Source organism: Diceros bicornis, chromosome 5 (assembly GCF_020826845.1).
Source record: "Diceros bicornis minor isolate mBicDic1 chromosome 5, mDicBic1.mat.cur, whole genome shotgun sequence".
Classification (NCBI taxonomy): Eukaryota; Metazoa; Chordata; class Mammalia; order Perissodactyla; family Rhinocerotidae; genus Diceros; species Diceros bicornis.
In genome coordinates this window covers 76,083,934-76,095,970 of record NC_080744.1, presented here as the reverse complement: position 1 = coordinate 76,095,970, position 12,037 = coordinate 76,083,934, and the positions used below count along the sequence as shown (strand labels likewise).

At 61.1% G+C, this 12,037-nt stretch overlaps 5 non-coding genes across 5 annotated transcripts; all 5 read left to right on the top strand.

Annotated features, from left to right (window-relative positions):
- The first annotated feature begins 1,105 nt into the window (after window positions 1–1,105).
- Window positions 1,106–1,199, top strand: LOC131406579 (small nucleolar RNA SNORD116). Its single transcript, XR_009220218.1, has one exon. It is a non-coding gene; the product is annotated as a small nucleolar RNA SNORD116 (small nucleolar RNA).
- Window positions 1,200–3,809: 2,610 nt separating this feature from the next.
- Window positions 3,810–3,902, top strand: LOC131406630 (small nucleolar RNA SNORD116). The gene has a single exon (XR_009220263.1). It is a non-coding gene; the product is annotated as a small nucleolar RNA SNORD116 (small nucleolar RNA).
- A 2,599-nt stretch (window positions 3,903–6,501) lies between these two features.
- Window positions 6,502–6,595, top strand: LOC131406578 (small nucleolar RNA SNORD116). The gene has a single exon (XR_009220217.1). It is a non-coding gene; the product is annotated as a small nucleolar RNA SNORD116 (small nucleolar RNA).
- Window positions 6,596–9,205: 2,610 nt separating this feature from the next.
- LOC131406629 (small nucleolar RNA SNORD116) lies at window positions 9,206–9,298 on the top strand. Its single transcript, XR_009220262.1, has one exon. It is a non-coding gene; the product is annotated as a small nucleolar RNA SNORD116 (small nucleolar RNA).
- Window positions 9,299–11,897: 2,599 nt separating this feature from the next.
- On the top strand, window positions 11,898–11,991 carry LOC131406577 (small nucleolar RNA SNORD116). Its single transcript, XR_009220216.1, has one exon. It is a non-coding gene; the product is annotated as a small nucleolar RNA SNORD116 (small nucleolar RNA).
- The last annotated feature ends 46 nt before the right edge of the window (window positions 11,992–12,037 follow it).

The following is a 12,037-nucleotide window of genomic DNA, read 5'->3' as shown; positions in this document are numbered from 1 at the left end:
GTTTGAGTCGGGTTTTACCCTGGGTCGTGGTGGCTGAAGACCACCCGTTCCAGTGGGGTCTCCTGCCGGCCCGCTGAGGGCCTTTGGGCTTAGTGAGGCCAAACCGGAGCCCGGTCTGAAGTCGTTTGGCCACTTCAGTTGAAGACGGGCTGCTTGTGTTCTGCTGCCCGTGTCCCCGTGCGGCCAGCTTTCCTGTCAGTCATTTTGCTCTGCTGGCAGCCGCATTTCCGTCACGTGCGGTTCACCTGAGGCGGCTCGTGGGGACACGATGTCCACGTTGACATCACGTCCACGGTCGGCGCGAGGCTGTCTGTAGCTTCTCGGTGCCCTTTGCTCAGAAGGAGTGGTTCTCAGAGAGGGAGCTCGTGGCCAATTTGAGCAGCCTCCAGAGGTCAAAGTTGGCGTTCCCGCTTTGGAAGTCACCGGTCTCCTGCATCGGGTGGTGGGGCACGAGGCCAGGCGTCTGTGCGGACGGCATGCTTTTTCAGGTGCCGAGGTCTCCGCACACGAACACACACGCACGGGCGCACGCGCGCACGCCCAGTCCTGCATACCTGCCTCCACTCGTGGTGTCACACACGCCTTCGGTCACCCGTAAGGGATAGAGGTAGAGGACAAGCAGATGGCAGGTGACCCCGGGGGAAACTCTGGCCTGGATCTTGTTATCTGACCCCCTGGGTACGTTTCTCAAGCAGGCGTGTGATGTCTCTACCCTTGTCAGGGGCAAGTGCCGTGCGAAGCTCGCTGCCGGCCACAGAGAGAGAAGACCTTCGTGTCCTTTGATGAGCCGAGGTGCGAGGGAACGGCGGAAGTAGTGTGGCCCAGGATGCGCACGGTGCCCGTGGGTGGCTCAGGACGGTAAGCCTTACGTTGTCGCCAGTTCTGCCTTTGGCCCTGGGCTCTCGTGGACCTGCCTTAGAGGCTGTCTGTCCGCGTGTCCCCAGTGGCATGCGGGCTCGTGCTCTAAGGGTGGATCGACTGTTCCTCTCGCTCGGTGGCTTGGCTCTGGATTCTCCAGGCTGCTGGCGGACTCGGAGGCGATGGGCTCACCCGCTGAGCCGGCCAGCCTGTCCTCTGACTTGTTCCAGGTTCCCAGAATGTGCTCGGATCGATGATGACTCCCTCATATGCATTCCTTGGAAAATCTGAACAAAATGAGTGAGAACTCACTACCGTCGTTCTCATCGAAACTGAGGTCCAGCACGTTGTCTTCCCCAGGGACGGCAGGAGTGAGGGACAGCTTCCCCTTGGTCACACTCGTCCAAACACCAGCCCAGGGCGTCAGCGTGTGAGAGCCTCTCGCCTTGGGGCTCGTTCCCTTCTCCGCATTCGTTGGGCGTCCGTCAATCGGAGGTCCTGGGTGAATGGCCTGGCTCTCGCACGGCGTGGCTGCCAGCTCGCATCCTAGGGTTAGGTGTCGGCGCTGGCATAGGCCCCGTGAGCTCACGGCGTTGTGTCTGCGTGGGCCTGGTTCCCGCTTCAGACGAAACCCCTCGGGGGTCTGCGTCTCAGAGCTGAACAGCAGAAGTCCCCGTGGTTTCTGATTAGAGGCCCAGGCCAGACAGGGAGCCATTACCCCTTCACTGCCTTTTGGCTTGGTGAGGCAACCGGAGCGTCCGTCGGGGTTTGGGGCAGGCGGCAGAGTTCAGGCTAAGGCTGCGGTCCTGCAGGTGGAGTTCCTCTGCGTGACCCACTCGCCCGATCCTCACAAAGGCGCCCAAAGGTGGACTGTGCTGTGCACCTCACGCTTGTGTCAAGACGCTGTGCCGGCTGATGGCTTGTACGGTGGGGGGAAGGGCACAGAGAGGACAGGTCCTAGTGTGATGCCATGGGCTTCCAGGGGACGGACTGTCTCGTTGTGTTCCAAGTGCCGTCATGGGCTTGTCAGGGATGTCTCCTGGCTCTGACGGGGCTGCCACTTGGTGCGTACCAGAGAAGGCTTGCGGGCCCGTGTGTATGCACTGTGGTAGGTGACCCTTGTGGTGGGTGGCATGTCTGTTCCAGAGTGGTGGCGCCAAATGGTTCCCTTCCTGGTCCCTTGAAGAGGGCCACTGGCTCGGGACTGCGGGCCGGCCACCGCTGCTCATGGAGTCCTTAGGCGAACGTTGTCTCTGATCCTCTGCCCTCTGATCTTGGGCACGGAGTTTGCAAGGAGAAAGTGTACCTTCAGGCTGGTCCACTTTTCCTGGCACAGTTGGATCATTCCCCCTCGGAGGACTTTAGCCGTATCTGTGGAAGCCCGTGGGCGTGCCAGAGACGGGGGCTGTTGCTGTGACCCGAGGCGCACTGCCCCGGAGAGACGTGTAGCTTGGGAAACGTCCACGTCTCCTTGCGTGGAGTGCGTGTCCTAGTTTAAGTCTTGCTCTCGTCTTCCTGGGTGAAGCCAGCCTTTGAGCCATGGGAGGTCGTTTGTGGTGTAAGAGGTGTCGAAGAAGGCGTCAACGGTTGAAGCTGGTGGGTCGAGTTAGGCAAAGTCAAAATTCCTGCATGGCTGACCTCCCTGAGGCTCACTTCTCCCCGATGTGTGTGTAGTGTTCCAGGCACCTCTTGGGGGACTTGTTTTGAAGGCCCGGGGGTGCTGCTTTGGACGGGGCAGCCGTGTGTTGACCGATTCCCGGAAGGCCAGGTTCCAAAGAGCGGCCGGCTGTGGAAATGCCAGGTCCCTGGATGGGAATTTGCTCGAGGTTCAGTCGGGTTTTAGCGTGGGTCATGGTGGCCGTAGACCTCCACCTCCCGGCGGGTTTCCTGCTGGCCCGCGGTGGGCATTTCGTATTAGTTAGGTCGAAGAGGTACCTGGCCTGAAGTGGCGGGGCCACTTCAGATTGAGATGGGCTGCTTCTTCCCTATAGCCCGTGTCCCCGTGGTGGAGGCCCTCGAGTCGGCGGTTTAGTTACGGCGGTGGCCACTGCGTTCGCCTCAAGTGCGGTTCACGTGGGGCGGCTTGCGGGGACCCAAGGTCCAGCTAGCCTTAGCATCCGCAATCGGGCGGAGCGTGTGCCTGCTAGCGTCTCGTTTTCCGTTGGTCAGAAGGAGTGGCTGTGACAGAGGGAGTCTGGGGCCTAGTGGAGCAGCCTTCCCTAGAGGTCAGCCGCCTGACCAGTAGGGGTCAAAGTTGGCGTCGTTTCTTGGGAAGTCACCGGTCCTCCGCCGTCGTGTGGCAGGGCTTGAGGCCAGGGGGTCTGTGCGGAAGACGAGCCTTTTCAGGGGCTTCGGCCTCCGCACCCGAAGACACGCACACGCACCTAGCTGCACACCGTCCCGCCCTGGTGGTGTCACACACACACGCCTTCCGTCGTGGCTGAGGGAAAGAGGTAGAGGGCAGGAAGATGCAGGGCTTGCCCCGGGGGAATCCTTGGCCTGGATCTTGTTCCCTAAGACCCTGGCTACGTTTCTCAAGCAGCCATGTGATTTGTCTGCACTTCTCAGGTGGAATCTCCGTGCAAAGCTTGCCGTCGACCAGGAAGAGAAGAGCTGCCTGTCCTCCGTTGAGCGGAGATGCGAGGGAATCCCGGAAGAGGCGTGGCTTACGGTGCGCGCCGGCCCCGTGGATCGCTTAGGACGGTAAGAATTCCTTTGCACCCAGCTGATGCCGTTGGCTTTAGGATTCGTGGAGCGGCCTTGGAGGCTTCTTGTCCGCGTGTCCCCAGGGGCATGCGGGGTCACGCTCTAAGGGTGGATGGAGAGTTCCCCTTGCTCGTTGGCTTGGATCCTGGATTCTCCAGGCTGCTGGCGGCCTCTGAGGTGATGGGCTCACCCGCTGCGCCACCCAGCCTCCCTTGTGACAACTTCCAGCTGCCCAGAAGGTGCTCGGATCGATGATGACTCCCTCAAATGCATTCCTTGGAAATCTGAACACAATGAGTGAGAACTCACTACCGTCGTTCTCATCGAAACTGAGGTCCAGCACCTTGTCTTCCCCAAGGTTGACAGGAGTGAGGGACAGCTTCTCGTTGATCACGCTCGTGCAGCCACCACCAGGGCGTCAGCATCCTAGGGTCTCCCGTCTTTGCATCAGTAGTTTGACCGCTTTAGTTGGGCGTTCACGAATCGGAGGGGCTTGGTCGAATGGCCAGCCGCTGCTGGCGTGGCGGCCCGGTGGCATCCCAGTTGTAGAGTCGGAGAGGGTGGCGTTGCCACAGGCCCAGGGAGTTCCCGGCAGGGAGTATGTGTTGGCCAGGTTCTGGCTTGAGACGTAGCCCCGGGGGTCTGTGTCTCGAAGGCGAACGGCAGACTCTTCCCTGGTTTCTGGTCGGAGCCCCTGTTTCGGCCAGGCAAGTAGCAGTAGCTGTTCTTGCCTTGCTGCTCGGTGAGGAGGTTTGATCGGCCCGTGGGTTTGGGGGCGGGGTCCGAGGAACTAGGCCCCAGTGCTGCCGTTGGCAGCTCTTGTATTGCACCTCGTCACCCGGTCGACACAAAGGGGGCCCAAGATCGGCTGCGATGTGGACCCAGCACTGAGATCAAGACACTGTGGTGGCTGACGCGGTGGACAGGGAGGGTAGGGCACGGAGAGGACCGGTCGTAGCGTGATTCCACGGGCTTCCATAGGCTGTACCGCCTGGTTGTGTTCCAGCCTCTGCCGTGGGCTTGCCAGGGGTGCCGTTGGGCCCTAAGGGGGCTGCCGCCTGGTGCCTGCCAGGGAAGGCTTCGGGGTCCGTGAGGATGCGCTGAGGTAGAGGACCTTTACGGTAGGTGGCATCTCACTTCCTGAGGAGTGGCGCTCAGTGGTTCTCTTCCTGGTGCCTTGAAGAGATCGAGAGGCCCACGACTGCCCGCCAGCCACCTCTGCTCCACATTGCTTAGGCGAACGTTCTGTCTGCCCCTTTGCCCCCTCGGGCACGGAGCTTCCAAGGTGAAAGCGTTACTCCAGGAGAGTTTGCTTTTCCTGGGCCGGGTGGCTGACATCCTCCTGGCAGGGGTTGGGATTCCTTTGTGGAAGCCTGTGGGCGTGGCCGAGACCGAGAGTGCTGCGATCCTAGGCGCCCTGCCCCGGGGACAGACGTCTAGCGTGGAGGAGGACCACGTCTCCTTGTGTGGGAGCTGTGTCCTCGTTTGCTTGTTTGTCTTGTCTTCGTGGAGGAAGCGTTTGTCCTCTCTGTGAGATCGTCTGTGGTGTCAGGGGGCCAAAGGGAAGGGGTCAGAGGTTGAATGGGATGGGGTCGACTCATGCACAGTCAGAATTCCCTTAGGGCCGTCCCGCGTGAGGCTCCCTGGCCCTCGTGCAGCCGCAGTGTTGGGGGCTCCAACGAGGGGGACTTGTTTTGCAGGCGTGAGGATGCTGCTTGTTTGGAGCAGGCAGGCAGGGGCTTGAACGTTTCCTAGAAGGCCAGCAGGCCAGCCGGCAACCCGCTGGCTGTGGAAATGCCAGGTGCCAGGTGCCCGGGCGGGAATTTGCTGTGGTTTGAGTCGGGTTTTACCCTGGGTCGTGGTGGCTGAAGACCACCCGTTCCAGTGGGGTCTCCTGCCGGCCCGCTGAGGGCCTTTGGGCTTAGTGAGGCCAAACCGGAGCCCGGTCTGAAGTCGTTTGGCCACTTCAGTTGAAGACGGGCTGCTTGTGTTCTGCTGCCCGTGTCCCCGTGCGGCCAGCTTTCCTGTCAGTCATTTTGCTCTGCTGGCAGCCGCATTTCCGTCACGTGCGGTTCACCTGAGGCGGCTCGTGGGGACACGATGTCCACGTTGACATCACGTCCACGGTCGGCGCGAGGCTGTCTGTAGCTTCTCGGTGCCCTTTGCTCAGAAGGAGTGGTTCTCAGAGAGGGAGCTCGTGGCCAATTTGAGCAGCCTCCAGAGGTCAAAGTTGGCGTTCCCGCTTTGGAAGTCACCGGTCTCCTGCATCGGGTGGTGGGGCACGAGGCCAGGCGTCTGTGCGGACGGCATGCTTTTTCAGGTGCCGAGGTCTCCGCACACGAACACACACGCACGGGCGCACGCGCGCACGCCCAGTCCTGCATACCTGCCTCCACTCGTGGTGTCACACACGCCTTCGGTCACCCGTAAGGGATAGAGGTAGAGGACAAGCAGATGGCAGGTGACCCCGGGGGAAACTCTGGCCTGGATCTTGTTATCTGACCCCCTGGGTACGTTTCTCAAGCAGGCGTGTGATGTCTCTACCCTTGTCAGGGGCAAGTGCCGTGCGAAGCTCGCTGCCGGCCACAGAGAGAGAAGACCTTCGTGTCCTTTGATGAGCCGAGGTGCGAGGGAACGGCGGAAGTAGTGTGGCCCAGGATGCGCACGGTGCCCGTGGGTGGCTCAGGACGGTAAGCCTTACGTTGTCGCCAGTTCTGCCTTTGGCCCTGGGCTCTCGTGGACCTGCCTTAGAGGCTGTCTGTCCGCGTGTCCCCAGTGGCATGCGGGCTCGTGCTCTAAGGGTGGATCGACTGTTCCTCTCGCTCGGTGGCTTGGCTCTGGATTCTCCAGGCTGCTGGCGGACTCGGAGGCGATGGGCTCACCCGCTGAGCCGGCCAGCCTGTCCTCTGACTTGTTCCAGGTTCCCAGAATGTGCTCGGATCGATGATGACTCCCTCATATGCATTCCTTGGAAAATCTGAACAAAATGAGTGAGAACTCACTACCGTCGTTCTCATCGAAACTGAGGTCCAGCACGTTGTCTTCCCCAGGGACGGCAGGAGTGAGGGACAGCTTCCCCTTGGTCACACTCGTCCAAACACCAGCCCAGGGCGTCAGCGTGTGAGAGCCTCTCGCCTTGGGGCTCGTTCCCTTCTCCGCATTCGTTGGGCGTCCGTCAATCGGAGGTCCTGGGTGAATGGCCTGGCTCTCGCACGGCGTGGCTGCCAGCTCGCATCCTAGGGTTAGGTGTCGGCGCTGGCATAGGCCCCGTGAGCTCACGGCGTTGTGTCTGCGTGGGCCTGGTTCCCGCTTCAGACGAAACCCCTCGGGGGTCTGCGTCTCAGAGCTGAACAGCAGAAGTCCCCGTGGTTTCTGATTAGAGGCCCAGGCCAGACAGGGAGCCATTACCCCTTCACTGCCTTTTGGCTTGGTGAGGCAACCGGAGCGTCCGTCGGGGTTTGGGGCAGGCGGCAGAGTTCAGGCTAAGGCTGCGGTCCTGCAGGTGGAGTTCCTCTGCGTGACCCACTCGCCCGATCCTCACAAAGGCGCCCAAAGGTGGACTGTGCTGTGCACCTCACGCTTGTGTCAAGACGCTGTGCCGGCTGATGGCTTGTACGGTGGGGGGAAGGGCACAGAGAGGACAGGTCCTAGTGTGATGCCATGGGCTTCCAGGGGACGGACTGTCTCGTTGTGTTCCAAGTGCCGTCATGGGCTTGTCAGGGATGTCTCCTGGCTCTGACGGGGCTGCCACTTGGTGCGTACCAGAGAAGGCTTGCGGGCCCGTGTGTATGCACTGTGGTAGGTGACCCTTGTGGTGGGTGGCATGTCTGTTCCAGAGTGGTGGCGCCAAATGGTTCCCTTCCTGGTCCCTTGAAGAGGGCCACTGGCTCGGGACTGCGGGCCGGCCACCGCTGCTCATGGAGTCCTTAGGCGAACGTTGTCTCTGATCCTCTGCCCTCTGATCTTGGGCACGGAGTTTGCAAGGAGAAAGTGTACCTTCAGGCTGGTCCACTTTTCCTGGCACAGTTGGATCATTCCCCCTCGGAGGACTTTAGCCGTATCTGTGGAAGCCCGTGGGCGTGCCAGAGACGGGGGCTGTTGCTGTGACCCGAGGCGCACTGCCCCGGAGAGACGTGTAGCTTGGGAAACGTCCACGTCTCCTTGCGTGGAGTGCGTGTCCTAGTTTAAGTCTTGCTCTCGTCTTCCTGGGTGAAGCCAGCCTTTGAGCCATGGGAGGTCGTTTGTGGTGTAAGAGGTGTCGAAGAAGGCGTCAACGGTTGAAGCTGGTGGGTCGAGTTAGGCAAAGTCAAAATTCCTGCATGGCTGACCTCCCTGAGGCTCACTTCTCCCCGATGTGTGTGTAGTGTTCCAGGCACCTCTTGGGGGACTTGTTTTGAAGGCCCGGGGGTGCTGCTTTGGACGGGGCAGCCGTGTGTTGACCGATTCCCGGAAGGCCAGGTTCCAAAGAGCGGCCGGCTGTGGAAATGCCAGGGCCCTGGATGGGAATTTGCTCGAGGTTCAGTCGGGTTTTAGCGTGGGTCATGGTGGCCGTAGACCTCCACCTCCCGGCGGGTTTCCTGCTGGCCCGCGGTGGGCATTTCGTATTAGTTAGGTCGAAGAGGTACCTGGCCTGAAGTGGCGGGGCCACTTCAGATTGAGATGGGCTGCTTCTTCCCTATAGCCCGTGTCCCCGTGGTGGAGGCCCTCGAGTCGGCGGTTTAGTTACGGCGGTGGCCACTGCGTTCGCCTCAAGTGCGGTTCACGTGGGGCGGCTTGCGGGGACCCAAGGTCCAGCTAGCCTTAGCATCCGCAATCGGGCGGAGCGTGTGCCTGCTAGCGTCTCGTTTTCCGTTGGTCAGAAGGAGTGGCTGTGACAGAGGGAGTCTGGGGCCTAGTGGAGCAGCCTTCCCTAGAGGTCAGCCGCCTGACCAGTAGGGGTCAAAGTTGGCGTCGTTTCTTGGGAAGTCACCGGTCCTCCGCCGTCGTGTGGCAGGGCTTGAGGCCAGGGGGTCTGTGCGGAAGACGAGCCTTTTCAGGGGCTTCGGCCTCCGCACCCGAAGACACGCACACGCACCTAGCTGCACACCGTCCCGCCCTGGTGGTGTCACACACACACGCCTTCCGTCGTGGCTGAGGGAAAGAGGTAGAGGGCAGGAAGATGCAGGGCTTGCCCCGGGGGAATCCTTGGCCTGGATCTTGTTCCCTAAGACCCTGGCTACGTTTCTCAAGCAGCCATGTGATTTGTCTGCACTTCTCAGGTGGAATCTCCGTGCAAAGCTTGCCGTCGACCAGGAAGAGAAGAGCTGCCTGTCCTCCGTTGAGCGGAGATGCGAGGGAATCCCGGAAGAGGCGTGGCTTACGGTGCGCGCCGGCCCCGTGGATCGCTTAGGACGGTAAGAATTCCTTTGCACCCAGCTGATGCCGTTGGCTTTAGGATTCGTGGAGCGGCCTTGGAGGCTTCTTGTCCGCGTGTCCCCAGGGGCATGCGGGGTCACGCTCTAAGGGTGGATGGAGAGTTCCCCTTGCTCGTTGGCTTGGATCCTGGATTCTCCAGGCTGCTGGCGGCCTCTGAGGTGATGGGCTCACCCGCTGCGCCACCCAGCCTCCCTTGTGACAACTTCCAGCTGCCCAGAAGGTGCTCGGATCGATGATGACTCCCTCAAATGCATTCCTTGGAAATCTGAACACAATGAGTGAGAACTCACTACCGTCGTTCTCATCGAAACTGAGGTCCAGCACCTTGTCTTCCCCAAGGTTGACAGGAGTGAGGGACAGCTTCTCGTTGATCACGCTCGTGCAGCCACCACCAGGGCGTCAGCATCCTAGGGTCTCCCGTCTTTGCATCAGTAGTTTGACCGCTTTAGTTGGGCGTTCACGAATCGGAGGGGCTTGGTCGAATGGCCAGCCGCTGCTGGCGTGGCGGCCCGGTGGCATCCCAGTTGTAGAGTCGGAGAGGGTGGCGTTGCCACAGGCCCAGGGAGTTCCCGGCAGGGAGTATGTGTTGGCCAGGTTCTGGCTTGAGACGTAGCCCCGGGGGTCTGTGTCTCGAAGGCGAACGGCAGACTCTTCCCTGGTTTCTGGTCGGAGCCCCTGTTTCGGCCAGGCAAGTAGCAGTAGCTGTTCTTGCCTTGCTGCTCGGTGAGGAGGTTTGATCGGCCCGTGGGTTTGGGGGCGGGGTCCGAGGAACTAGGCCCCAGTGCTGCCGTTGGCAGCTCTTGTATTGCACCTCGTCACCCGGTCGACACAAAGGGGGCCCAAGATCGGCTGCGATGTGGACCCAGCACTGAGATCAAGACACTGTGGTGGCTGACGCGGTGGACAGGGAGGGTAGGGCACGGAGAGGACCGGTCGTAGCGTGATTCCACGGGCTTCCATAGGCTGTACCGCCTGGTTGTGTTCCAGCCTCTGCCGTGGGCTTGCCAGGGGTGCCGTTGGGCCCTAAGGGGGCTGCCGCCTGGTGCCTGCCAGGGAAGGCTTCGGGGTCCGTGAGGATGCGCTGAGGTAGAGGACCTTTACGGTAGGTGGCATCTCACTTCCTGAGGAGTGGCGCTCAGTGGTTCTCTTCCTGGTGCCTTGAAGAGATCGAGAGGCCCACGACTGCCCGCCAGCCACCTCTGCTCCACATTGCTTAGGCGAACGTTCTGTCTGCCCCTTTGCCCCCTCGGGCACGGAGCTTCCAAGGTGAAAGCGTTACTCCAGGAGAGTTTGCTTTTCCTGGGCCGGGTGGCTGACATCCTCCTGGCAGGGGTTGGGATTCCTTTGTGGAAGCCTGTGGGCGTGGCCGAGACCGAGAGTGCTGCGATCCTAGGCGCCCTGCCCCGGGGACAGACGTCTAGCGTGGAGGAGGACCACGTCTCCTTGTGTGGGAGCTGTGTCCTCGTTTGCTTGTTTGTCTTGTCTTCGTGGAGGAAGCGTTTGTCCTCTCTGTGAGATCGTCTGTGGTGTCAGGGGGCCAAAGGGAAGGGGTCAGAGGTTGAATGGGATGGGGTCGACTCATGCACAGTCAGAATTCCCTTAGGGCCGTCCCGCGTGAGGCTCCCTGGCCCTCGTGCAGCCGCAGTGTTGGGGGCTCCAACGAGGGGGACTTGTTTTGCAGGCGTGAGGATGCTGCTTGTTTGGAGCAGGCAGGCAGGGGCTTGAACGTTTCCTAGAAGGCCAGCAGGCCAGCCGGCAACCCGCTGGCTGTGGAAATGCCAGGTGCCAGGTGCCCGGGCGGGAATTTGCTGTGGTTTGAGTCGGGTTTTACCCTGGGTCGTGGTGGCTGAAGACCACCCGTTCCAGTGGGGTCTCCTGCCGGCCCGCTGAGGGCCTTTGGGCTTAGTGAGGCCAAACCGGAGCCCGGTCTGAAGTCGTTTGGCCACTTCAGTTGAAGACGGGCTGCTTGTGTTCTGCTGCCCGTGTCCCCGTGCGGCCAGCTTTCCTGTCAGTCATTTTGCTCTGCTGGCAGCCGCATTTCCGTCACGTGCGGTTCACCTGAGGCGGCTCGTGGGGACACGATGTCCACGTTGACATCACGTCCACGGTCGGCGCGAGGCTGTCTGTAGCTTCTCGGTGCCCTTTGCTCAGAAGGAGTGGTTCTCAGAGAGGGAGCTCGTGGCCAATTTGAGCAGCCTCCAGAGGTCAAAGTTGGCGTTCCCGCTTTGGAAGTCACCGGTCTCCTGCATCGGGTGGTGGGGCACGAGGCCAGGCGTCTGTGCGGACGGCATGCTTTTTCAGGTGCCGAGGTCTCCGCACACGAACACACACGCACGGGCGCACGCGCGCACGCCCAGTCCTGCATACCTGCCTCCACTCGTGGTGTCACACACGCCTTCGGTCACCCGTAAGGGATAGAGGTAGAGGACAAGCAGATGGCAGGTGACCCCGGGGGAAACTCTGGCCTGGATCTTGTTATCTGACCCCCTGGGTACGTTTCTCAAGCAGGCGTGTGATGTCTCTACCCTTGTCAGGGGCAAGTGCCGTGCGAAGCTCGCTGCCGGCCACAGAGAGAGAAGACCTTCGTGTCCTTTGATGAGCCGAGGTGCGAGGGAACGGCGGAAGTAGTGTGGCCCAGGATGCGCACGGTGCCCGTGGGTGGCTCAGGACGGTAAGCCTTACGTTGTCGCCAGTTCTGCCTTTGGCCCTGGGCTCTCGTGGACCTGCCTTAGAGGCTGTCTGTCCGCGTGTCCCCAGTGGCATGCGGGCTCGTGCTCTAAGGGTGGATCGACTGTTCCTCTCGCTCGGTGGCTTGGCTCTGGATTCTCCAGGCTGCTGGCGGACTCGGAGGCGATGGGCTCACCCGCTGAGCCGGCCAGCCTGTCCTCTGACTTGTTCCAGGTTCCCAGAATGTGCTCGGATCGATGATGACTCCCTCATATGCATTCCTTGGAAAATCTGAACAAAATGAGTGAGAACTCACTACCGTCGTTCTCATCGAAACTGAGGTCCAGCACGTTGTCTTCCCCAGGGACGGCAGGAGTGAGGGACAGCTTCC